At 42.6% G+C, this 26959-nt stretch overlaps 1 protein-coding gene across 2 annotated transcripts in view; it reads left to right on the top strand.

Annotated features, from left to right (window-relative positions):
• Positions 1–26959, top strand: part of LOC140116552 (P2X purinoceptor 7-like) — an 81288-nt gene that overhangs the window by 48616 nt on the left and 5713 nt on the right. Inside the window, exons 1-2 of one of the 2 annotated variants that reach the window (XM_072133051.1) lie at positions 14185–14274; positions 16853–16961. The gene's annotated coding sequence lies outside the window, so the exon portion shown is untranslated. Of the gene's footprint in view, positions 1–14184; positions 14275–16852; positions 16962–26959 lie in introns of those variants that run through there. The other variant, XM_072133050.1, reaches the window with a different exon arrangement.

Genomic DNA, 26959 nt, shown 5'->3' on the forward strand with positions numbered 1-26959 from the left:
AAGTGTGGTTTCACCCATGTATAATAACCCACAAGGACAACTTAACACATAAATGACAAACATAATATCACATGTTAAATAATGTGCTTGTCATTTTGTGTAAAAAAGGAACCCTTTATTATATATTTACAGTTAATGCATTTGTAGCAAGGAAAACAACCTTTCCTTAATTGACCCAATATCTCTGTTTGTCTACTGGTTCTAGAGGGTCCAATATACACCCTTAATGTCAGACTTAATGGGGCAGATTTATCAAGCAGTCTGAAAGTCAGAATATTTCCAATTGCCCATGGCAACCAATCACAGCTCCCATTTAAAATATTCATGAGCACTGGTGAAATGAAAGCTGAGCTGTGATTGGTTGCCATGGGCAACTGGAAATATTCTGACTTTCAGACTGCTTGATAAATCTGCCCCAATGTCTGATTGGAGGAGGACTTTTTGGACGAGGAAAGACAATCCATTTGTATTACTTTTTCTGCATCTATAAAGGCTGAGTAAACAATTTCATTAGAGAAGCCATTTGCTAAAAGTCTTCTAAAGAGGATATGGCCTCGTTCATGGAAACAGTGCAGTTTTTTTCTTTAAGGGGTTTTCCCATAAATTAAAATTCACAATAAAGATAATTTTTATCCTTGTACTCAGTGTTATTGTTGTTTTAGCTCCTATCACTCAGTGATAGGCTCCTCTCACTCAGTAAGCAGACACATTATGATTCCTCTATTTCTGTGAGCTGACAATATGGCTAGATTATAAGGGTACAGGTTTATATACACTTATTTACCTTCGGCAGGAACTCACTGTTTTTGTATCAGTGTGGATCAGTGAGTGAGCTCTGTCATGGACTGCAGAAGGGTCGGGCTAGAGCGCAGGGATCAGAGAGAGAGAGTAACTCAACTCCACATCCGTCACACAGAAATCCAAGATGGTGTCACTGACCCTAAGTCAGAAGTTACAGGGTTGTATCTAGGGGCAACTGAAATTATGTACACCAAGACTTATAAAGACAGGTTGGACTTATGCTGTATTTTTGTTGATATCAGTGAATTAGAGAATGTATTTGTAACGTCCGTGCCTAAACGTCGCACTATACGCAGTTGGCAGAATAGGTGGTGTTGATTTGTGTGTGAACTGGGGCTTTGATTTACTGAGCCACACCCTGCACCTTGCATTTCAGCCCTGCCCAGCAAGGGTTACTAGCCTGATTGACAGTTCCTCTACTGTGCTGCTGGAGGCTGCATAAATACTGCATAAATACCTGCCTACTCCCATCATACCTTGCTGGTCAAAGTGCTATCTTGCTGTGTTCTTTAGCTCTCTTGTATTTCTGACTTCCGGTTTCTGAATTCTTGCCTGTTTATTGACTAGGCTATTTGGGTTGTGATTTGGTTATTGATATTCCCGCTTTTGCCGACTCGGATTGTTTACATCGCCTTATTGTGTTTGTTTGTCTGTATTGTTACGTGTTCACAGCTTACCCAGTTATTGGCCTCCGTTTAGGGGGGACCCAATAAGTAGGTAGGGACAGATTGAGGGTCTCAGTGTCAGGGCTCACTGTAATTGTTTGTGTCCTGCCATTACAGTATTATTTTGTTATCCTAAGCACATTGAACAAACTTTTCTTTGTGGGAATACCCCTTTAAGTAACTTCTAGCATTCTTATTGTGGCACTCCTCTAGCATTCCTATTGGCCCATGTGACACCCCCCCAGTTCAGAGCGACTAATGCCTGTCAATTGCACAGCCATAGGCACATCATCTATACATGGTATGGTTACCACCCCACAGTATACAGAAGCTCACTTGTCTATTAGTAAAAATGGGTACAGGAATAAATATTTTCTATGTTCAGAGGGGCTACTGCACCCTTAGTTTAATTTGGGAAACCACCTGGTGAAACAGGGGCACGAACATGCCTAAAATTATTACATATCCTTTTTTAAGGACCATAACATAATTGCCAGTTTCAGATCACATGATCCTCCATCTGTGGCCATTTTATGGTACAGTACCCATGGCATGTTAATGGCTGCTTTCCACTTATCCCCACCTTGAACCCCAACAATCTAATATAGAAGATCAAGAATGAGAGGTTTCTGATGATGATCTCTTTTAACTCCCTATAGTCTATACAATGACAAAGGCCACAGTGCTCTTTACTAATAAAGGACCCAACAATCACAGGAGCAGGGTAGTGGACCCACTGTACCACCACGGACGATGATATAAGCCGACACCTGAGAGCAGAGTCTAAGTTGCCTATCAACCAGCTTTTAGCCCTTAACTACCACAGGCATGCTCAGTATGGGCATGGCTGTCATTATCCATGCGACTGTATAAGAGGCAGGGTCACGTTTCCCAGCACAATTACAGCTAGGAGAGAGTTATGGATAGGCTATAGCTGGGAATAGGGACAGTCCGACATTATGGTTCACTTGGCTCAGTTCAACACTAGGTCCTGCCAAAAAAAAAGAACTGAGCTATAGCGTTGACCTGGCACAGACTGCAGCTTGTGCGCATGTGTGGGGCATCCACTGCCCAGTACCCCCCAATCCATGTCCAAATGGCATAGAGAGGTAACTAATTGTAATTCTTGGCTCTGCATACTGGTGTAAAAGCTGTTATAAATCCCATTGTGTATCAGTAATGACACTCAACGTGCCACCACAAGAGAAAAAAAAAAAGTTGGTGTACAAGCCAAGATAAATTCACCAAATGTTATTTAATTCACAACCCAGAAAATTAAAAATTAGGAAAAAAGCCTTCACATTCTTATAATCCAATAAAGCATTTCATTCTGAAGACCCCTTGGATTGTGTTGCAAGTGCCGGATTTCTCGTTATTTCTTGAAAGTTGTTATCCTATGGCTAGTAAAAAGGCATCCTTAAATATAAAGAATGATGTATAATGTATAACCCCAGACTAAACAATTAATGTCTCTAAGCTGTAGAAATAAATGACACTTTAAAATAATAATAAAATAACAAAAATAATGTATAAATAGATGTATTTTAAATTTCATAGCTGAATTAATAATATAAAAAGCTTTAGTACAATATGAGTAGCAAGAAACCAAACTGTTTTGCGCACCACTGCAGGTATCTAATTTAACAATGACAGTACATAGGTGGAGGAATACTTGTGAAAAGCTTGTGTCTCTGATGTTTACAAAATAATACAGTAAAGGACACAAGCATAAAAATACACACCAAACAATAGTAGATAAAATTGTCAAGAACAGTGAGTAATCTTTCAGTAAAGTATCCCCATTAGACACATTTGAACATCTTTCATGTTTAATTAAGTCTCAACGCAGCTGCAGTGATATTGCAACCCACTGCCTCTGGGCAACAGTAAGATGACCTTGTTCTGTAATTATGGATTTTATTCAAAGGCATTATTAAGAAATATTTTGACGTGCAGATCTGTCAGGGCAAGATGTTTCCTTTCAATTCTTAATGGATTTTAAAATACTTTTACCTGCAAATGGAAAGCTATAAAAAATCATAAAGTCAGAATTAATAACATAAAATCAAACTTGTTTATTTGGCGTCAATGGAAAGGAAACCAAAATCTTAGACCAAATTAATATGGACAGCTTTTTGAAAGTCAAACTTATAAAATTACATTGTTGAATCAAAATGAAACAAAAATAGATAATGTAAGAATGCATGCATAATAATATAATAATAATATGTAATAATTGTGTATTTTTACATTATACTATACTTTTTTCATATTTGCTGCACCCACAGCTTTTTAATACTTTGGTGCATGGAACTGGGTAAGTTGTCACTGTTTGCCGGATGAGAGGAAATTTTTTTAAAACCATTTTACAATTGTATGTATTTTGAAATTTGATCGCTTTATTCAAATTTAAAATTGTTTTTATTTTTTGAACATTTTGTAACACGGGGGTACCTAACAAGTTTATGATTTTATGAATGATTATTTCAGGTCCCCCAGGGTACTTTAACTCTACTTTATACTCATCCTATATTAGGCAATCTAACTGGGCAACAGTCAGAATAGCTAATGATTTCTATGGGAGCCTCCCAGCAAACATTACAATCAATCAGTGATCTTTGATGAAGTCACAGTGCTCATGTTAGTGCTCATGTTAGGTGCTTATGTCAACAAAAACTCTCGGATGATTCCTACTTTTGTAATATATGACAAAACGCCATGCAATTTGATGTATCAGTTTATATAATGTATTCCATTTTGTACACTTTCATTTTTGGAAAATTAAAGCACCTTTCAAAGGTTATAAAGATTACTACAACCCTGGGTAAAATCCAAAATGGGTGTAGATTCCATTTCCTGGTTCCATTCTGGGAAGTTCCAGTAATAACTTTGTGCTTCAAATGTCAAAAAACATTCTATTCCACCTGAGCTCCTTTGTGTGCACCTTCCTCTGTGCAGATCCTTTTTCGATATAACCCTCAGGTCAAAATTATTCCTATGTGTCACGGGTGCTCCCGCCTCCTGTGTGTATCCCAAGGTCCTGTTCCTGTGTGTTTCCCGAGGTACTGTTTCCTGAGCGTTTCCAGACGCCTCCATGTCCCTGTGTGTTCCAGACGCATCCCTGTGGTCCATGTCCGGTGGTCCGTATCCTGTGGCCGTGTCCGATGGTCCGTATCCTGTGGTCCATATCCCGTGGTCCGTGTCTGGTGGTCCGTATCCTGTGGTCCCATGGTCCGGTGGTCCATGTCCGGTGTCCTGTGTCCGGTGGTCCATGTCCGGGGGTCCATAGCCTGTGGTCCGAGTCCGGTGGTCCGTATCCTGTGGTCCGAGTCCTGTGCTCTGTCTCCTGTGGTCCATATCCTGTGGTCCGTTCCCGTACGACTCTGCTCCTGCTGTGCTGTCCAGGGTTCCAGCCCAGTGGTGACCTCCTGCCTTCCTGTGCTTCTGCTGTGCCTTCCAGGGTTCCAGCCCAGCAGTATCTTTATTCCGTTCCAGCATTTCCAGTGCTCCTAAGCGTTCCTGCTGTCATCTCAAGTTGTGACTGTTTCCTGCATCCATTGCCTTGGACGCCACCGCGGGTTCCATACCAATCCCAAGTTATGTTTGACTGACCAATTAGAGCAATCGCTGTGCAGGGACAACTGTGAAAAGTCTTGGGAGCAATGACCCTGATGATTAGCCATCTGTGACAGCTTTCGCCAATTTTCTACCACAATGTGTTTACAGAGGGTGACACTTTAACTGCACAATGATATAGATTGTCCAAATGTCACAAGAACTAGCTAATTTGACAAGTATTCTTGTTCTCCATCTTCAGCCAGTTTAACAAAGTGTGTATGAAAACTAATAAATAATGATATAATAGGTTTGCTTCAAGTATATCACCACAAGAGCTTTTACAATAATTTAACTGAAAAGGGTATTCCTATGAAGATAAGTTTCTTATATGTACTCAGTATAACAAAATAACACATTCTCTAATTCGATGTTATTAACAAAAATACAGCATTTCACAGATATAATCCCAACCTGTCTCTATCAGTCCTGGTGTAGACAATTTCAGTTGCCCCCGGTTTTCGACCCTAAATCTTTTGACTTTGGTTGGGAAAGCCATCTTGCTATCCTACCCGACACTGCATGAGCTGAGATATCCTCTGCTCCGTGCAGGTTCCCCCACCCTTGCATTCCACAATGAGCTCATAGACACTAACTTCCTGTCTGCAGGCAAACACATCACATAGTAAGGAGAGCTACAAGCTACAGACATATAAGTTCTTTATCCAGGGAGGGGCAGTGAGGCACAGCAGATCTGATGGTGTGAGAGCACATGTAGCAGTACTGACAGTTTGTCATTGTGTCTAATATACATATCATGGATCTCATTATATCATCTCTGATCTGTCTCATCTCACTTTCTATGTGTCAAATACTAGTACAATGTTCAGAAGGTAAATAAAGTGTATATAAACCCGTACGCTGATAATCTAAGAACATTTTCAGTTCACAGAACTAGATGGATCATAATTAGAGATGAGCGAGCACTAAAATGCTCGGGTGCTCGTTATTCGGTACAAACTTTTCCCGATGCTCGAGTGCTCGTACCGAATAACGAGCCCCATTAAAGTCAATGGGAGACCCGAGCATTTTTTCACTAACACAACACATTAAAAGAACAGTAAATAATAACACATTCCACATGTTTCCAGATGTTTTAATTGTAAGAATACATTAAAAAAACACTATTCTTCACTTTACAGGTGTTCGCGCGTGTCTCCCGCTAAGTTAGGAGATGTGTGCCGAACATCTGGATGTGAAGAATAGTGTTCTTTCAATGTGTTCTGCAATTAAATGGTCCTGTGTTCACTGTTTTCACTGTTTTAACTGTTTTTATTCTATTCTTCACTTTGCAGATGTTAGCACAAGTCTTCCGATAATGTCGGAGATGTGCGCGCACATCAACAATGTGAAGAATAGTGTTATTTGAATGTGTTCTGCACTTAAATGCTCTTGTTTTCACAGTTTGCACTATTTTTATTCTATTCTTCACTTTGCAGATGTTCGCGCGTGTCTCCCGCTAAGTTAGGAGATGTGCGCCGAACATCTGGATGTGAAGAATAGTGTTCTTTCAATGTGTTCTGCAATTAAATGGTCCTGTGTTCACTGTTTTCACTGTTTTAACTGTTTTTATTCTATTCTTCACTTTGCAGATGTTAGCACAAGTCTTCCGATAATGTCGGAGATGTGCGCGCACATCAACAATGTGAAGAATAGTGTTATTTGAATGTGTTCTGCACTTAAATGCTCTTGTTTTCACAGTTTGCACTGTTTTTATTCTATTCTTCACTTTGCAGATGTTCGCGCATGTCTCCCGCTAAGTTTGGAGATACGCGCTAACATCAGCAATGTGAAGAATAGAATAAAAACAGTGAAAACACGAGCATTTAAGTGCACATTGCAGAACACATTCAAATAACACTATTCTTTACATTGCTGATGTTCGGCGCACATCTCCGAACTTAGCGGGAGACACGCGCGAACACCTGTAAAGTGAAGAATAGTGTTTTATTAATGTATTCTTACAATTACATCTGGAAACATGTGTTATGTGTTGAAGAACAGTGTAAACACTGTTCTTCTGTGTCTTTTATTAATTTAATGCTCGAACTGGAGCCGGCGAGATACTCGTCCGAGTAACGAGCCGGTCCGAGTATGCTAATACTCGACCGAGCAGTATACTCGGACGAGTATACTCGCTCATCTCTAATCATAATGTGTTTGCTTGGAAAGTTCCCCCCACACTCTGGGATTTTACACTAACCATCACTGAGAGATAGGAGCTAAAACAGCAATAAAACTTTAAAATTGTAAAGTTAGGGTTTAAAAATGATCTTTAGTGTGTAAACATCGCTAGGGATTAACATTTGAGAATTTTATTCATGAAAGAATTCCCTTATGGTATTAAGGATCTGGTAGAATTTTTTAATTTAAAGTACTACTATAAAGTATAAAAACTTTTGCCTAACTGAGGGTTTACCTGGCCTGCCAGGCTACTCTCCATTTGCCATGCTGTCTGGTAACCATGGGAAGCTAGAGATGGCAGGCCATTTTTTAGTTTTTTCTCCATCAATTCATTCTACAGGCTATAACTTTTTTATTTGTCTGTCACTATAGCCGCACAAAATTTAGTTTTTTGAGAAGAAATCTAGTTTTTAATAGCATAATTTTGGGTTTCATGCATCCTATTGGTGAACTTTTATGAACTCTTTCTATGCAGTATATGTAAAAAAAAGAATGCAAATATGACATTTTTCTAATAAATATTAGCTGCCTTTATCGTCAAACCCAAATAACATAATAACTTTTCTCTCTTGGGAATGATGCCTACAACGATACCAAATTTATAGGGATTTTTTTTAATGACCTTTCTTTGCTTAACAAAATACTTAAAATAAATGCCTACCAGGTGCCATAACTTTTGAAATTGTTTGTTAATGTGGCTGCGTAAGGGCTTATTCTTTGAGATAATAGCAATTTTTCTCTTTCTTTTTCCTTTTTTTTTTTTTTTTACAAAGGTGCACAGGGTTGTTCTAAATAATGTATGCATGCATAATTTGCATTACAGCCAGATTGAACATCAGGCAATACACAGAATTGCGTAATTTGAAACACATTTGGATGTTAACTTTAAAGTAAGTATGAACTAGGCAGAAGGCCAAATACTTTGGCAAACTGTATGACACACAACATAAGTACCTGCCAGTAGGGTATGTAATGTCAAATTGCATAATGTCAAATGTTCATATTTTAAATAAGATACCACAAACTTTTCTAAAAATTAAAACTAACATTATAATTTTCATCCTACATTTTTTTTTTCAAATCTAGAATATCTCCAAACACAACAATACAATACAATTACAAATGAATTGTCACGGTTACACCCGCGATCCTGCCGCGGTCCCCGCTCCCCTTGCCCTCACTTACCTCTCCTGGCCCCGGCCTGTACTCTGGCTCCCGGCGTGTTGGCCACATGCTTCTTCCCTGCAGTCGCGTGCTCTTGCCACTAGAGGGGGCGCGCGCGGACTTCTCCCAGCCTTAAAGGGCCAGCGTCCTCCTTATTGGCTCTGGCATTCCCGGCTCGGCTATATAGCCTGGCGACTCCCAGCAGGTCATTCTACTGGAGTGAAAGCCTTTATAAACTTTTCCAGATGCCTCCGTGATTCCTGAGTGTTTCCAGACACCTCCGTGTTCCTGTGGTGTTCTTGTGTTCCTCTGCTGTTCCTGTGGTGTTCCCATGTTCCAATCCTGTGGTGGTCCTGTATTCCTGTGGCGGTCCTGTATTCCTGTGTTGGTCCTGCTATCCTGTGGCGGTCCTGCTACCCTGTGGTGGTCCTGTAATCCTGTGGCGGTTCTGTAATCCTGTGGCGGTCCTGTAATCCTGTGGCGGTCTGGTATCTTAGTGGTCTTCCGAGGTCCTTCCAGCCGTCCTTCCAAGGTCCAGCCAGCCGTCGTTCTGAGGTCCTGCTAGCTGTCCTTCCGAGGTCCTGCCAGCTATCCTTACGAGGTCCTGCCAGCCGTCCTTCCGAGGTCCTGTCAGCCCGAGGTCCTGTCATCCCGAGTTCCTGCCATCCCGTGGTCCTGCTGTCAAGTTCTGCCCTTATTCACACAACCTCAGGTTCTCTAATGATTGATAACATTCGCAGATTGAGCTCAGGAGAAATTAAACCAAGACAACGTACGGTGTAATATTCAGTCTCTGCGAACTGATGCCATCAAAAGTAAGGCAGATGTGAGATGCTTTATTTGTGTCACATAGTATTATACAGGGAAGACCTCGGCTTGTTAGCTTAGGGATAAAGAAGTAAAGTCCATAGCCCATTGGTTGGTAAATTATTACATGGGCATCGGAGACACTAAGGCTTTGTTTTCCTTGAAGTGTATATAATATTGTAAATCCTTCTTGTGAAATGGCAAACATCGGAGTGGGTCTTGCAGACCTTTGACTATGGCTAAAGCTGATCAAAGTCCACTCCTCTCCACCAAACGTCTTTATGGTATTCTCAAGGAAGTATATGAAAAATAAAAACATTTTCATTAAACATAAAGCAATACTTGTCTTCCCGAGGTCCTGCCTTCCTGTGGTCCTGCCTTCCTGTGGTCCTGCCTTCCCATGGTCCTGCCTTCCCATGGTCCTGCCTTCCCGTGGCCCTGCCTGCCCCGTGTCCCTACCTAGGCTGCCACCGCGGGCCTAGTTGCACCCGTGGAGCGACCTGGTGGCTCTCCGCTGCAGCAAGTCCATCCCGCTTTGCGGTGGCCTCTGGCGAAGACCAGGAGTCCACTCAGACTCCGCTCCCGGGTTGCGGCTGGCATCTTTATCTCCCATGGTGGTCCAGGGAGTCCACAAGACTTTAGTCCTAAGGGACTATTCCCATAGACTGTGACATGAATCCTCAGGGAGGAGAGCCAAGGAGCAGAACAACCATGATCCTCACATCCTCTTCAGTTTTTCTTTTCTATCTTTGCCTCTTGTCTTTCCTTCCTCATCATAGATTGTAAACTCTTGCAAGCAGGGTCCTCATTACTACTGTTTCATATGACTGTGTTATTACTCTGTCTTGTTGTATCTTGTCCCTACATGTACCTCATGATAGAAATGGAGGGCACTGTATAAATAAAGATTTATTAGTATTATTTTTATAAAAATCTGTGCAAAATGTAAAATCTTGTTTACTATGTGGAATAACTTTACTATGAGATTATACATTGTCTATCAGATATTGAAATATGGATAACCAGCCACCTTCAAGCAGGACCAACACAGGTGACTTACAGTGCCCAACCAGCAGTTACTTCCTAGGATAGCTTCCAAATTGCTAGTAAAAGATACACAACAAGATTTTGCCATGTAAGGATGCATTTAGATGTCCATCTGGGGGGATGTATATGGGGCCAAAATATGTGGCCGCATATACGTCCCCGTAGACGGCAATGGTTTCACGCCGTGCCAGGAAAAAAGATAAATTTCACAAAAAAGACCTGGTAATGGCCTCACTGAGGTGCAGTGGTATTCCCATAGACTTCTTTTTAAAGATATAAGAAATAAAGATATTTAGTTTTATAATTAAAAAAAATTCGTTTCTCTGACCAATGGGTCCTAGTGAGGCCATTATTAGGCCTTTTTTGTGAAATTTATTCAAGTCGGTTGAGGACTCAATCAGACATTTATCCACGACTCTGCCTTTTGTTTAGGAAAAAAGATAAAGCATGCTCTATCTTTCCCCATGTGTGCAGCCATGTGCCACTGCTCTCTCTGGAGGGGAGAGGGGTCACCTCCTCTCCAGCGCACAGCAGTATGCCCGCCAGGGTGGGGCAGGGTTGGCATATGGCTGTGTGAATGTACCCTAAGCTAGTTTATGCATTTTATACATTTTATGCCATAAACTCAGTCAGTCAGTTACAGACCTGGGTACTCCTTGGGCATCTGTTTAAAGGGCCTTAGGATGTCTCTCAGCTATATCATCCATGGTACACAAAGCAGTTTGTTAAGGAATGTGTTGCTATAGGCTTTTAAAAATTAATAGATATGTATATCTAGCCTAGGGACATGATGTGACATTGTACATGTACAGGGACACTCAGCTGGTACTTCCCTGTGCAATATATGTAGTTGCAGAGACCAGATCAGTGTACCACTTACTTCTTCTTGCTTATAACGTTCTGCATCCACTCCACACTGGGACCTCATGCTCTGCTATCCAAACCGATCCAGCTCCATCCTCGGCAACACAGATGGGCAGGCAGCTGTGCAGGCAGACAGGCAGACAACTGTACGGGCGGACAGGCAGGCGGCTGACAAGGTGTGCGGGTGGGCCTGTTCACCAAAGTAGGGACAGAGGGATGGCATGTAGGCCCCTGTTACTGCTGTTTTGGCGCTATATCCAGGGACCCCATCAGCAGGTAGGGACGGGCCCATGAGAGCAAAATTCTGCTGTCCATCCTAGTGCCCTGAGCAACAAGGGCCCTTTAGCAGCGGCTATGCCTGCTACAGCTGTGGTAACGCCCCTGATCAGGACTCTGGGCTCGCTATTCCATTGTTTCAATGTTTTCTGTTTCAAGGAACTGCTTGAATGTCCACTGGACATTTGTTTATTGTCAGTAAGACACATTTATCTTCTAATCCAGATGAGCTAAATGTCGCAAATGACATTTATATTTTCAAACTGTCTAAAATATGCAATGTTTTTTGGAGCAAAAATCTCCAGACAAAAGCATACATAAGGAAAACTTAGAAAATTAAGAGAAATGACATGAGACATTTGAGTGACATTTGTAACAAATGCCTCAAAAACAGATCTGAAGAAAAAGATACATTTAACACAAGAGATAGGCAAAAACAAGCCAAAACTAACAGAAATAAGATAAATGACCCCCTTTTTGTTCAGTCTGCCCTGAGTTTATTGACACACATATTGTTTTCCATCAGATCCAAATAAATTACATTTGCTTTCATCACTAAAATGAACACAGCTTCTCTTCCATCTATACAATATGCCATCTTCCATCTTCAATCTACTACAAAACTTTATTAAAAAAACAAAAGGTTTTAATAAATCATATACTATTTACAAAGCTCCTGGTCAACTATTCAGATATGTCAGAATTGCTGCATGAAGTTTGTGCGACGTTCGCGGACTCTCTGGGGCACATTTACTAAGGGTCCGCAGCCGCGAATCCGTTGTTTTTTTCCTGAATATTTCCGCTTTGCGCTGTATTTCACGGGATTGTGGCGCACGCGATCGATTTTTAGCGCAATCGCGCCGACTTTCACGCAACAGAAATCGGGGGGCGTGGCCACCGGCCAACCCGGAGGATTCGGAAAAACCGCGGAATTTAAAAAGCCATTTGTGTCGCAAGATCAAGCACTCACATACACCACAAAAAAGCAGGTGAACTCCGGCGGACCTCGGCGCAGCAGCGACACCTGGTGAATATCGGCGCACGGACCTTAGTGAATCCCGGCAGAACCCGAATCAGCGCCGGAGAACCCGCTGCTGGATCGTGACTGGAGCGGGTAAGTAAATGTGCCCCTCTGTGTTCAAACCCTGCTGCTGCCTCTCAGCAATGCAAAGCAACTTGGGCCTTCCCACCCACCACGTCATATGTAATATGCGAACCAGAAGGAATTCGTTTTTACATGTTGGAAAGGGTGTGAGCAATAGTAGGCCATAGTTTTGTTCTAGTTATGTCATGGGACATTGAAGTACTGACCATCATAACTTCACCATTAACAAGAGGGCCTCCATGAAGGACATTTGTGCTGTGCTGTAGTAGATGGATAGTAACAATTATAGATGTGCTTGATTATACCCTGCATGCTTACATCTACAGTTAAAGGGGCAATTCATGAAAAATAAGGGCATTCAAAATAATTTAATCCAACAGGGCTGCAGCTGCAGCCTTTAATAACTACAAGACACTAATCAAAATCTGTAAGAAGGAAATAAAATCTAGTAACGTATAATATGAAAGACCAGTGGACAAAGATAGTTAAACAATTCCCAAGAAATTCTTTAAGTATTGTGGGGAATAGCTCAGTAGCCGCAGACAAAAACAGTCCTAGATGCAGTCAGAGACATTGACAAGGCTTTGCCTTGTTTTTTATTGCAAGGAAAAGCCAAAATAAAACATAAAGCCTTGTAATTCAGACGCTAACTGGTCAACTGGTGCATATACAAATAAGGATGTACAGCACTATACACTAGAGCTCGATCTTATAAACATGTTAATCATTTGCATTTTTTCTGGGTATTATATATAAATTTTTATTTCCAGTGCTTAGGTTCCGTCTTAAATCTTCACTAACAGATTACACTATTATGTTATTATTATATCACCTTCCCATTTTGTGTTCCCTTCATGTGCTTTCCTCACCTTCACGCCCCCCTGTCCTCACTTGTGCCCATTACCTCACTACCTTGCATTATCACTAATATCATGTTTTTTGATGTTGTTGCACGTATACTCTACCATGCTGGTAGTCATAATTCACCGCCGTTATGATTCATAATATGGTATCACTGTAAAATTGCGAACTCATAAGATATTAATTATTATCATAAGTTTTTCATTTCATTCTTAGGAACCTTACATTGTACATGTTACCATCCATTTTTATATAGGTACCCTCTGTATGGTATGTTTCATGCGTATTAATTGGCACCTTAGCCATAAATACATGTTGGGATAAGGTTTTGAAGTCCCTTTTAAAGTTTTTTGTATGCAGGCTTTAACGCTATTATTGTAACACTAATGTAATTGAATCAAGTTTTTATACATCTACGCATGCATCTTTGCAAATCTCTTGTAACACATGTATTTGCACTAAATGGTGTTCAACTTACCCATTACTTGCCACAATACATACCTGGCTTCCCTGCATATACACGCTGTTGCGCAATACCGCTACACCAGATACACGTGATCACTGATCACGTGACTGGTTACCATGCGACGCATCACATTACCACTTGGCTCCACCCCCACACATGACAGCAATCACGTGACCCATTCGGCTCCGCCCCACACATGACAGCAATCACGTGACCGATACGTCACACCACCATTCAGCTCCGCCCCCGCACATGACAGGCACTTTGCGCTCCCATTGGTTGACTGTTCCTTCTTAACACTCCCCTCACCGGAATGACGCTACCCCCAGACAAAGGCTCTGTTATGAGCCGAAACGCGCGTCAGGGATATCGCCATCCCGGACAGTGGAGGTCCACTTCATCTCACCTTTTGTTCATCGGTAAGGTATTATCTCTACCTGTTTGTGCGCATTACCTATGTTTATGCATGTTAGCAACTGTGTGCCACTTTATACCCGTTGCCTTCATTATATGTACCATCTGTCCTTACCCATTACATGTGCATGCTTTGTCCATGTGTAATTCCTCCTATGTCTGCCTGGGGTGACGACTTTCTCAATTGTTGTTGCCGCCTTGCACTGTTATTCCCCCCTCGCATTGTCTGATGATTTTCATTCTGCTTTTATCATTATGTCTTAAATAGTCATTAATAAAGTATTTTTTACTACATTTATTAAGACTCAATTTTGTCTTTCATAGTGCTTCCTTTTTCCCCGTCCCTCCTTAAAGGGGTACCTTTTGTTTTTAACGTATAATATGAAAGACCAGTGGACAAAGATAGTTAAACAATTCCCAAGAAATTCTTTAAGTATTGTGGGGAATAGCTCAGTAGCTGCAGACAAAAATAGTCCTAGATGCAGTCAGAGACATTGACAAGGCTTTGCCTTGTTTTTTATTGCAAGGAAAAGCCAAAATAAAACATAAAGCCTTGTAATTCAGACACTAAAACAAATTAATACCTGCTTGGCTGAGCACTAACTATACAGAGTCTTCTGTGTCTACTTAGATGGCTTACTACCAGCCACCTGACACAAAAGAGCGCAAAGTTGTGGGTTTACCTCACGTAATTTGACATGATTCCATTCGGGTCCAAACAAATTTTGACGGAAAATTTGGCAAACTTGGCGAATCAAAGTTTTGAAAAATTCGTCCATCTCTAGTGCCAAGTGACTACAGCAAAGTGAATGTGGTGCCAATAAAAGGCTCTAGATCTTCATCAAGCAATAGTAGGCATAAGGATAGAAGTTGTCAGACTAACCTGATCGGCTTTTATGCAGAGGTGAGCAGATGCCTAGACAGAGGAGCTACTGTTGGACTTCGCAGAGGCATTTGCATTTCAATTACATAACATAACATTTTTTTATTTTTTTCACTGATGGAGATAGTTAACCCCTTAACGTCGAAGCCACTTTTCACCTTCCTGGCAAGGACCATTTTTTCAAATCTGCCCTGTGTCACTATAAATGGTTATAACTTTGAAACGCTTTAACATATCCAAGCAATTTTGAAATTGTTTTCTTGTGACACTTTGTACTTCATGTTAGTTGAAAAATTTTGGTGGTATGTTTTGCATTTATTTATGAGAAAATCAGATATTTGGTGAAAATTTGGAAAAATTCTCAATTTTTGAACTTCTAAATGTTCGACTTTTTCCACACATTGTCATAACCGCAAAAAATCTTAATAACTAACATTCACCAAATGTCTACTTTATGTGGACATGGTTTTTATGCATGCTCTTATTTTTGTAGGATGTTATGGGGCTTTGAACATTAGGTGCGATTTTTCACATTTTCATAAAAAACGCTAAATCCTGCTATTGAGAGACATGCTCAGGTTTCAAGTCACTTTGAGAATCCTAAACTAAAGTAAAACCCCATAAATTACCCCATTATAGAAACTACACCTCTCAACGTACGTAAAACAACTGTTATGAACTTTGTTAACCCTTTAATTGTTTTGCAGGGGTTAAAACAAAATCGGATGCAATTTTGAAAGTAAAATTTTTTTGGCTAAATGAATGTGTTTATCAAACAATGTACAAATTCTCAGTGGATAAAATACCAAAATGCTCCACAAAATTTTATACCCAATCTCTCCCGTGCATAACAATACCCCATATGTGGTGGTAACCTGCTGTAGAGGCACACGCCAGGGCATCGAAGGGAAGCTGTGCAATTCAGAGCGGATTATTCATTGTCACATTTTATTGGCTATACAATCTTTATTTTTTTTTGGCAAATTGTATATAAGGGCATTTTGCAACATTAGATGCACTTTACAAATACTTCATTTTAGTGGGTCATTAGCTTATTGATGAGATTTCATTAGCTCTTGATGTATGGGTGAAAAGAAAATTGTCAAATTTGGTTTCCTTTTTTTCTTGTATTTTTTGAGGGCCATACACCAAACACTAAAAATACTATATTATCTTTATTCTATAGATCACTACGGTTATGGTGATACCTAATTTATACAGTTTTTAATTTATTTTTACAATTTTACTGGAAAAAAACTAATATAGAGGAAATCTCATATGTTTTTGCATCACCATCTTTTCGGAGATGTAACTTTAATATTTTTTGGTTGACAGAGCTAATTTAGGGCTTATTTTTTAGGTGTTGAGTTGTCCTTTTCAGTGGTACAATTTGGCGCACATAACTTTTTTTGATCACTTTTTAGAACAGATTTTATGAAAAATGTACATTTTTGGCGAGTTTTTTCAGGTTTTGTTTTTATGGCATTCACCGAGCGGGTCCAATTATTTTTTTGAGTGATTGTATGGATTGTGTCGGAGCGGCAATACCAAATATGTGTTTTTGGCGATTTTGTGGGTTTTTTACTTTATTACATGTGTATAGGGCATGTTGGTTTTTAGGGGACTTTATGTAATTATTTCTTTTTTATTAAAATGTGTTTTTATTTAATGTTTTTAACTTTCTTTATTTACTTTTACAGGATGGCTTGAAAAACCGAGTGTAATAGAGATGTATTACACTGTTTAAATGAAAACACTGAGCCGGGACTGAGCAGTCGGTCAGAGAGATCGGAGCAGCGGACCCCTTCGGTAAGTGCCGCGGGGGGTCCGATTCACGTTAAATGCCATTTACACTCCGCGGTCAAATCTCCAATCGCAGGTGTTAGAGGCGGGTGTCTAATATGTGTATAATGTATGTATATGTGTATAATATGCAGCCGACATCCGCAGCTTCAGGCGCCGGCTCCGTTCAGGAGCCAGCATCAGAAGCTTGATGTAATTGTACTGCAAAATGCGGGAACGCACCTCCAGCCATGCAGCGCTGTTAAGTCAAATGTAGGTGAGAGGTTAAGGGCACTTTTTTTGGTGTCACTATCCTTAATTTGCCTTGGTAAGATTCAGGGGCTTGTACAACTTTTTGAACATTTTAATCTAAAAAAAAATTGTGAGAAAAACACACCCTTTTTCACAATTTGTTGGGGAATTTTTTTCATCCCTCAATAGACAGAAATGATTATATTTGTTGGTCTGAACGTGAGGTGGGGGATTTTAGTAAATGTTTTAATTTTATTATGATAAAATCGATTACATAGAACAATGGGATTTTTTTTCAGTAAAGAACCTATATCTATGTCGATAATAGAATCGCATCTCTTGTAGGTGTCGAGAATGCCCCCTTGTCCTGGTCACAGGCCTAGGTATAAAAAAGATCTTTACTGTTCAGGTATTTGTACATTGTAATGAGGTCTCCTTTCAGTTGTCTTTTTTCTAAACTGAATTATTACAAATTTTGTTATCTGACATATTCTAGTCCCTCTATTACCTTAATAATCTTGGTAGCTCTCTTCTGCACCCATTCCTTTTCTACTATGTCCTTTTTATACACTGGTGCCCAAAACTGTACACAATATTCCCACGAATGATCTGCCCAGTGAATTTTATAAGGGCAAAACTATGCCCGTATCATGCGAATATATTCCTCTCTTGGTATATGCCGTAATTTTATTTGCTTTAGCAGCAGCCACCTGGCTCTGGTCACTAAAATCGGTTTACCATCCACCAATACCCCCAAGTCATTTTCAGCTATAGTTTTACCAAGTAATTGACTGTTTAGAAGATCATAACACTTTTTGTTTCCATGGCCCTAGTGCATAACTTTACATTTATCTACATCAAACCTCATCAACCATTTCTCTGCCACACATTTTCCCCTAGTCCCAACAGTCTCATTTTATGTACCAACCTTTTATACGGCACTGTGTGAAATGCACTTGAAAAGTCCAGATATACAACATCCACAGCGTCCCCCAGATCCAGTCTGGAACTTACTTCCTCATAGAAGTCAATCAGATTAGTCTGACACGACCAATCTCTCATAAACCCATGATGATGCTGGGTTATACGGTTATGTACAGTGAGATAGTGAGATAGCATCTCTAACAAACTGATTAATTATTTTCCCCACAACAGAAGTTAAACTCAAAGGTCTGTAGTTTCCAGGATCGCTTTGTGATTAGAGATGAGCGAGCACTAAAATGCTCGGGTACTCGTTATTCGAGACAAACTTTTCCCGATGCTTGAGTGCTCGTCTCGAATAACGAACCCCATTGAAGTAAATGGGAGACTCGAGCATTTTTCAAAGGGACCAAGGGTCTGCACAGGGAAGCTTGGCCAAACACCTGGGAACCTCAGAAAAGGATGGAAACACCACGGAAATGGACAGGAAACAGCAGGGGAAGCATGCATGGATGCCTCTGAGGCTGCTTAATCGCACCATTATGCCAAAATTATGGGCAACAGCATGGCCATGACAGAGTGTCAGAATGAGGCTAGATGGCATCTAAAACACCCAATAATTGACCCTGACACTATAGGGGACGGCATGCAGAGGCAGCGGCAGCAGGGGCAGGCTAGAGAGTGTCATGGCGACATACCCTAAATGGACTCAGGTTTCACCAAAGGAGGTGAGCAAGAAGCGCTGAAATGATTTCCTATGTGAACAAAAGGTTGACGGTATATTTAGTCGATAACACAGCATGGTGGCGACATAGTGATCAAGTTCCATAACGTATCTGGTGAAACACCCGAAAAATGAGCCTGACACAGCTCGTTTGATAAAGGGACGACATGGGGAGGCAGCCATGGAGACGACTTCCTTGATTAAGAGTGACTATTGGGGCATCCATATTGCTTCTATGATTGAAACTTCAGGTCTCCAGCATGGTGACAGATGGTCCGAGTTCCACTATGTATCTGGTGAAACACCTGAAAATTCTGCCAGACACAGCTCGTTTGATAAGGAGATGATGTGCTGCATATCCTCTCGTGCTCCAGCGTCTGGGGTATAAACAGTTGAAAATTGCACATGGAGACATTGGTGGACGCTGTGGAGGATCGTGGAGGCGAAATGGACAGGAAACAGCAGGGGCAGCATGCATGGATGCCTCTGAGGCTGCCTAATCTTGGGATGGAGCTGGCGGTCCGCTGCCAGGCGAGCTTTCGCCTGTCCAAGCCCCTTTCTCTCGGCTCCTCCCCACCCAAAATGGGCCTGGGGGCCAGAAGTGTTTACTTTGAAAAAATTATAATTTTCAAAGCAGGCGGGGTCGTTTGAATATTTCACCTAGGAATAATAGAATAGCATAGTGGTTCTATTTTTAATTGTTTTTCGGAAATGGTTCCATGATTAAGAGCGACAGTATGGGGCATCCATATTGCGCTGCTATGATTGCAACTTCAGGTCGCCAGCATGGTGGCGACAGATGGGCCAAAAATTCTGCCTGACACAGCACGTTTGATAAGGGGACCATGTATGGAGGCAGTGAACTAGTAGTAGATTAAAGGTGCTGCAGTTAAAACTATGTTAGTTGGATCTTGGGATGGAGCTGGCGCTCCGCTGCCAGGCGAGCTTTCGCCAATGCAAGCCCCTGTCTATAGGCTACTCCCCAAACAGCACTTCTAAGAACCTTTTGTATAAGATCAAGTGTAGTAGCGTTCTTATAAGTTTGGGTTATGGCGGGTGAGGGGAATGTAAACAGATGCGCAAGAAGCGCTGAAATAATATCGGTAAATGATAAAAGTTTGCCAGTATATTTTGTGGATTACACAGCAGGGTGGCGACAAAGTTAACAAGTTTGATGTGGAAGCCATGAAAACAACCCACAATTCTTCCTGACACAGTTCGTTTGATAAGGAGACCATGTATGGAGGCAGCTATATGGACGACTTTTGGAGGCAGCTATGGCGATGACGTGTGAAGGTAGCAATGGAGACAACGTGTGGAGCCAGCTAAGAAGACGACATGTGGAGGCTGCTATGGAGACAATTTAATTTGGATAGTGCCTGTATGTGGCAGTCCAAAAAAGTTTTCAAACCAGAGGAGCAGGTAGGTGGTCCTCCAGAAAAATTAAATAAATTGAGTGCCTGTATGTGGCAGTCCAAAAAAGTTTTCAAACCAGAGGAGCAGGTAGGTGGTCCTCCAGAAAAATTAAATAGATTGAGTGCCTCTATGTGGCACTCCCAAAAATTGCTTAAAACAGAGGACCGGGTAGGTGGCCCTCCAGAAAAATTAAATATTTAGAGTACTATAGCTAGAGCCAGTTGGCCCTGGCAAAAAATAGCCAGTTTCCTCTGCTTTAGTGTACAAAGAGGAGGAGAAGGAGGACAATGAGGAGGAGGAGTGCATACATTATTCAGGTTGAGTTCTTTCACCTGGTGGAGAAGGAAAATCCGGAGAAATCCAAGCTTTATTCATCTTGATAAGCGTCAGCCTGTCAGCGCTGTCAGTCGACAGGCGTGTACGCTTATCGGTGATGATGCCACCAGCTGCACTGAAAACCCGCTCGGACAACACGCTAGCAGCAGGGCAGGCAAGAACCTCCAAGGCGTACAGCGCCAGTTCGTGCCACATGTCCAGCTTTGAAACCCAGTAGTTGTAGGGAGCTGTGTGATCATTTAGGACGATGGTATGGTCAGCTACGTACTCCCTCACCATCTTTCTGTAAAGATCAGCCCTACTCTGCCGAGACTGGGGACAGGTGACAGTGTCTTGCTGGGGTGACATAAAACTGGCAAAGGCCTTGTAAAGCGTACCCCTGCCAGTGCTGGACAAGCTGCCTGCTCGCCTACTCTCCCTCGCTACTTGTCCCGCAGAAGTACGCCCTCTGCCGCTAGCGCTGTCAGAAGGGAAATACTGTTTCAGCTTGTGCACCAGGGCCAGCTGGTATTCATGCATTCTCACACTCCTTTCCTCTCCAGGGATGAGAGTGGAAAGATTTTGCTTGTACCGTGGGTCCAGGAGAGTGAATACCCAGTAATCGGTGCTGGAATAAATTCTTTGAACACGAGGGTCACAGGATAGGCAGCCTAGCATGAAATCTGCCATATGCTCCAGAGTACCAACGCGCAAGAATTCACTCCCCTCACTGGCCTGACTCTCCATTTCCTCCTCCTCCAACTCCTCCAACTCCTCTTCTTCTGCCCATACATGCTGAACAGTGAAGGACTGAACAATGGTCCCCTCTTCTGTCTCGCCAGCATTTTCTTCCTCTTCCTCCTCATCCTCCTCCACCTCCTCAGATATGCGCTGAGAAACAGACCTGAAGGTGCTTTGGCTATCAACAAGGGAATCTTCTTCCCTCGTCTCTTGTGACGAGCGCAAAGCTTCCGACTTCATGCTGACCAGAGAGTTTTTCAACAGACCAAGCAGCGGGATGGTGAGGCTGATGATGACGGCATTGCCACTGACCATCTGTGTTGACTCCTCAAACTTACTCAGCACCTGACAGATATCAGACATCCACGTCCACTCCTCATTGTAGACTTGAGGAAGCTGACTGACCTGACTACCAGTTCTGGTGGAAGTTGACATCTGGCAGTCTATAATCGCTCTGCGCTGCTGGTAAACTCTGGATAACATGGTTAATGTTGAATTCCACCTCGTGGGCACGTCGCACAACAGTCGGTGAGCGGGCAGTTGGAGGCGGCGCTGCGCTGCCCTGAGAGTGGCAGCATCTGTGCTGGACTTCCTGAAATGCGCGCAGATGCGGCGCACCGTCGTGAGCAAATCAGACAGATTGGGGTATGTCTTGAGGAAACGCTGAACTATGAGATTTAACACATGGGCCAGGCATGGCACATGTGTCAGTCTGCCGAGTTGCAGAGCCGCCACCAGGTTACGGCCGTTGTCACACACAATGCCTGGCTTCAGGTTCAGCGGTGCCAGCCACAGATCAGTCTGCGCCGTGATGCCCTGTAATAGGTCTTGGGCGGTGTGCCTTTTATCGCCTCGGCTCAGCAGTTTGAGCACCGCCTCCTGTCGCTTAGCGACGGCACTGCTGCTGTGCCTAGAGCTACCGACTGATGGCGCCATGCCCACGGATGGTAATTCGGAGGAGGAGGTGGAGGAGGGGTGGGAGGAGGAGGAGGCATAGTAGGCCTTTGAGACCTGGACCGAGGTAGGCCCTGCAATCCTCGGCATCGGCAGTATATGAGCAGCCCCAGGGTCAGACTCGGTCCCAGCCTCCACCAAGTTAACCCAATGTGCCGTCAGCGATACATAGTGGCCCTGCCCGGCAGCACTCGTCCACGTGTCCGTGGTCAGGTGGACCTTGTCAGAAACGGCGTTGGTCAGGGCACAAATGATGTTCTCTGACACGTGCTTGTGCAGGGCTGGGACGGCACATCGGGAAAAGTAGTGGCGGCTGGGGATCGAATATCGAGGGGCGGCCGCTGCCATGAGGTTTTCGAAAGGCCTCGGTCTCTACCAGCCTATAGGGCAGCATCTCCAGGCTAAGCAGCTTGGAGATGTGGACGTTGAGGGCTTGGGCGTGTGGGTGGGTGGGTTGCGCTATACTTCCTTTTGCGCTCCAGCGTCTTGGGTATGGAGAGCTGAACGCTGGTGGATGCTGTGGAGGATCTTGGAGGCGAAGATGGGGTTTTCGCACGGGAGGTGTTTGGGTCGTGGTCCTGGGCAGGGGGCTGACTAGCAGATGACACAGGGGAAGGAGCAGTGGTGTGCCTGGCCGGAGGTGAACGAGCTTGGTGCCATTGAGTGGGGTGTTTAGCATTCATATGCCTGCGCATACTGGTGGTAGTTAAGCTAGTAGTGGTGGAACCCCTGCTGATCCTGGTTTGGCAAAGGTTGCACACCACAGTCCGTCGGTCATCCGGTGTTTCTATAAAGAACCTCCAGACTTCTGAAAATCTAGCCCTCGCCACGGGAGCTTGACTATGGGCAACATTTGGCGCTGATGCACCAGCTCTGGCCCTGCCTCTCCGTCTGGCCCCACCACTGCTTCTTCCAACCTGTTCTGCTATAGGATTCGCCTCCATCTCAGAAGCACTGTGTTCACCCGGCCTATCAACCCAGCTTGGGTCTGTCACTTCATCATCCTCTGATCCCTCAGTCTGCTCCCCCCTCGGACTTCCTGCCCTGACAACAACTTCACCACTGTCTGACGACCTTGTGTCCTCATCGTCTGACACCTCTTTACACACTTCTTCCACTACGTCAATAATGTCATCATCACCCACAGACTGCGACCGGTGGAAAAAATAAATAAATCAGCAGACTGTGCCTAATTCAAATCAAACCCCTAATAAATTGTCCCACTTCGGTGTTTGAGGTGGATATGTGTGTCACTAAGAGCTAAACATAAGTCTCCCTGCAAATTACTCACAATATGGTACTAGCTACTAATGCCAGCAAGCCCAGCCACAAGCAAACCAAAAAAAAAGGAAAATATAACGCTATTGTAGGCCTAAATAAGCCGTTGGGGTTCTCCTATGGCTATTTTCTAGCCCACACTCAAAGCACACTGCTTTGGCAGATTACTGTGAGTCCTAAAAAGAAATAAACGTAAAAAAAAATAAATCAGCAGACTCGGCGTAATTCAAATCAAACCCCTAATAAATTGTCCCACTTCAGTGTTTGAGCTGGATATGTGTGTCACTAAGAGCTAAACACAACGGTCGCAAATCTCCCTGCAAATTCCTCACAATATGGTACTAGCTGCACTACTAATGCCAGCAAGCCCAGCCACAAGCAAACCAAAAAAAAAAGGAAAATATAACGCTATTGTAGGCCTAAATAAGCCGTTGGGGTTCTCCTATGGCTATTTTCTAGCCCACACTCAAAGCACACTGCTTTGGCAGATTACTGTGAGTTCTAAAAAGTAATAAACGTAAAAAAAAATAAATCAGCAGACTCGGCGTAATTCAAATCAAACCCCTAATAAATTGTCCCACTTCAGTGTTTGAGCTGGATATGTGTGTCACTAAGAGCTAAACACAACGGTCGCAAGTCTCCCTGCAAATTCCTCACAATATGGTACTAGCTGCACTACTAATGCCAGCAAGCCCAGCCACAAGCAAACCAAAAAAAAAAGGAAAATATAACGCTATTGTAGGCCTAAATAAGCCGTTGGGGTTCTCCTATGGCTATTTTCTAGCCCACACTCAAAGCACACTGCTTTGGCAGATTACTGTGAGTTCTAAAAAGAAATAAACGTAAAAAAAATAATAAATCAGCAGACTCGGCGTAATTCAAATCAAACCCCTAATAAATTGTCCCACTTCGGTGTTTGAGGTGGATATGTGTGTCACTAAGAGCTAAACACAACGGTCGCAAGTCTCCCTGCAAATTCCTCACAATATGGTACTAGCTGCACTACTAATGCCAGCAAGCCCAGCCACAAGCAAACCAAAAAAAAAAGGAAAATATAACGCTATTGTAGGCCTAAATAAGCCGTTGGGGTTCTCCTATGGCTATTTTCTAGCCCACACTCAAAGCACACTGCTTTGGCAGATTACTGTGAGTTCTAAAAAGAAATAAACGTAAAAAAAATAATAAATCAGCAGACTCGGCGTAATTCAAATCAAACCCCTAATAAATTGTCCCACTTCGGTGTTTGAGGTGGATATGTGTGTCACTAAGAGCTAAACACAACGGTCGCAAGTCTCCCTGCAAATTCCTCACAATATGGTACTAGCTGCACTACTAATGCCAGCAAGCCCAGCCACAAGCAAATAAAAAAAAAAGGAAAATATAACGCTATTGTAGGCCTAAATAAGGCGTTGGGGTTCTCCTATGGCTATTTTCTAGCCCACACTCAAAGCACACTGCTTTGGCAGATTACTGTAAGTTCTAAAAAGAAATAAACGTAAAAAAAAATAAATCAGCAGACTCGGCGTAATTCAAATCAAACCCCTAAAAAATTGTCCCACTTCAGTGTTTGAGGTGGATATGTGTGTCACTAAGAGCTAAACACAAGTCTCCCTGCAAATTCCTCACAATATGGTACTAGCTGCACTACTAATAGCAGCAAGCCCAGCCACAAGCAAACCAAAAAAAAGGAAAATAAAACGTTATTGTAGCCCTAAGAAGGACTGTTGGGTTCTTGTAGAATCACTCCTGCCTAACACTATTCTAATAGAACACCCTAACGCTTTCCCTGACCAGCAGCAGCTCTCTCCCTAGTGACATCCAGACAGAGAATGACGCGAGCAGCGTGGGCAGGGGCTAGTCTATTCCAGGGTCACCTGATCTGGCCAGCCAACCACTGCTATCGACGTGTAAGGGTACCACGTCATGCTAGGTGGAGTGCAGAGTCTCCTGGCTTGTGATTGGCTCTGTTTCTGGCCGCCAAAAAGCAAAACAGCGGGAGATGCCATTTTCTCGAGCTGACGAAATACTCGTCCGAGCAACGAGCAGTTTCGAGTACGCTAATGCTCGAACGAGCATCAAGCTCGGACGAGTATGTTCGCTCATCTCTATTTGTGATCCTTTTTGTATGTTGGTACCACATGTTTTATGTCCCAGTCTTGTGGAACATAACCAGTCCTCTGGGAATCTTGAAATATCAAAAATAACGGTATAAACATCGTGGTACATGTTTATGCAGAACCCGGGAGTGTATGCCATCTGGTCCTAGTGATATTGGATTATTTTTGCTCTCCCTGGGAATATTCCACTCAGTCTTTATGTTTGCTTTATGTGTATGTTTGCTTTTCCTTTATCTGCTTTTACCAGGAATTATTTTTCTGGCTGTAATCCTGTAATGCCTCATTGCTACCTTTGTATTTTAGCACCTTAAACGCCTTATCTTTCTCGCTTATTCCTCTCCTTACAAGGCCAGTTAACCGAATTGTCTTTTACTTGTTACTCTTATGCTTTTTCCCATATGGTATGTGTTTCTCACAGGCCTTTTTTAAGAATATTTGTGAAAAAGTCACGTTTTTGGGGGGAGGCTTTTGTCTATGAGAAAGTTGCCCCAGTTTATGCCGATAAGGTCTTCCCTTAGTTGCAGAAAATTTGCCCTTCTGAAGTTTAGAGTGGTCGTTGCCCCTCCACTAACACTCTTAGTAAAGCATAATACAAAATCATATTATGATATTATGATCACTATTACCCAGGATCCCCTCAATGTGTCATTTTGATAGCCTGTCAGGTCTGTTGGTTAGGATAAAGTCCAGCAGTGTACCCTTCTTGTTGGCTCCAGGACTATTTATGACAGGTAATTGTCTATTGTTGTGGACAAAAACCTGCCACCTTTGAAGAACCTGCAGGTTTCTGCCCCCCAGTCAATATTTGGGTAATTGAAGTCCCCATGTTTAGTACTTCACCATGATTTGAAGCAGCATCCATGTGACTTATCAGCATTTCCTCTGCTGCCGCCATTACATTTGGAACCTTATAACAAACCCCTAGTAATATTTATTACTAGAGATTTACCAATGTAATCTCGCAGGACAGGTATGAGGCAAGATTTCACATATAAACCCCTCCCCCCTTTTTCACTTATATGATCATTTCTAAAAAGACTATAACCACCTAGTAACAGCCCAGTCATAGCTACTGTCCAGCCATGTGTCGCTGACACCCACTATATTATATTTGCCCTCCAACATTAACAGTTCCAGTTCTCCCACTGTCTTTCTGGTGTGGCGCGTGGTACAGGTAGTATTTCAGAGAAAAACTACCTTTGAGGTCCTGGCCCTGAGCTTATGGCCTAAATAATTTTCAAAGACCTTCCACCTACCTCTTACTTTGTCATTGGGGCCAATGTGGACCATGACCACTGGTTCCTCAC

The sequence above is a fragment of the Engystomops pustulosus genome, chromosome 2 (assembly GCF_040894005.1).
Source record: "Engystomops pustulosus chromosome 2, aEngPut4.maternal, whole genome shotgun sequence".
NCBI classification, from domain to species: Eukaryota; Metazoa; Chordata; class Amphibia; order Anura; family Leptodactylidae; genus Engystomops; species Engystomops pustulosus.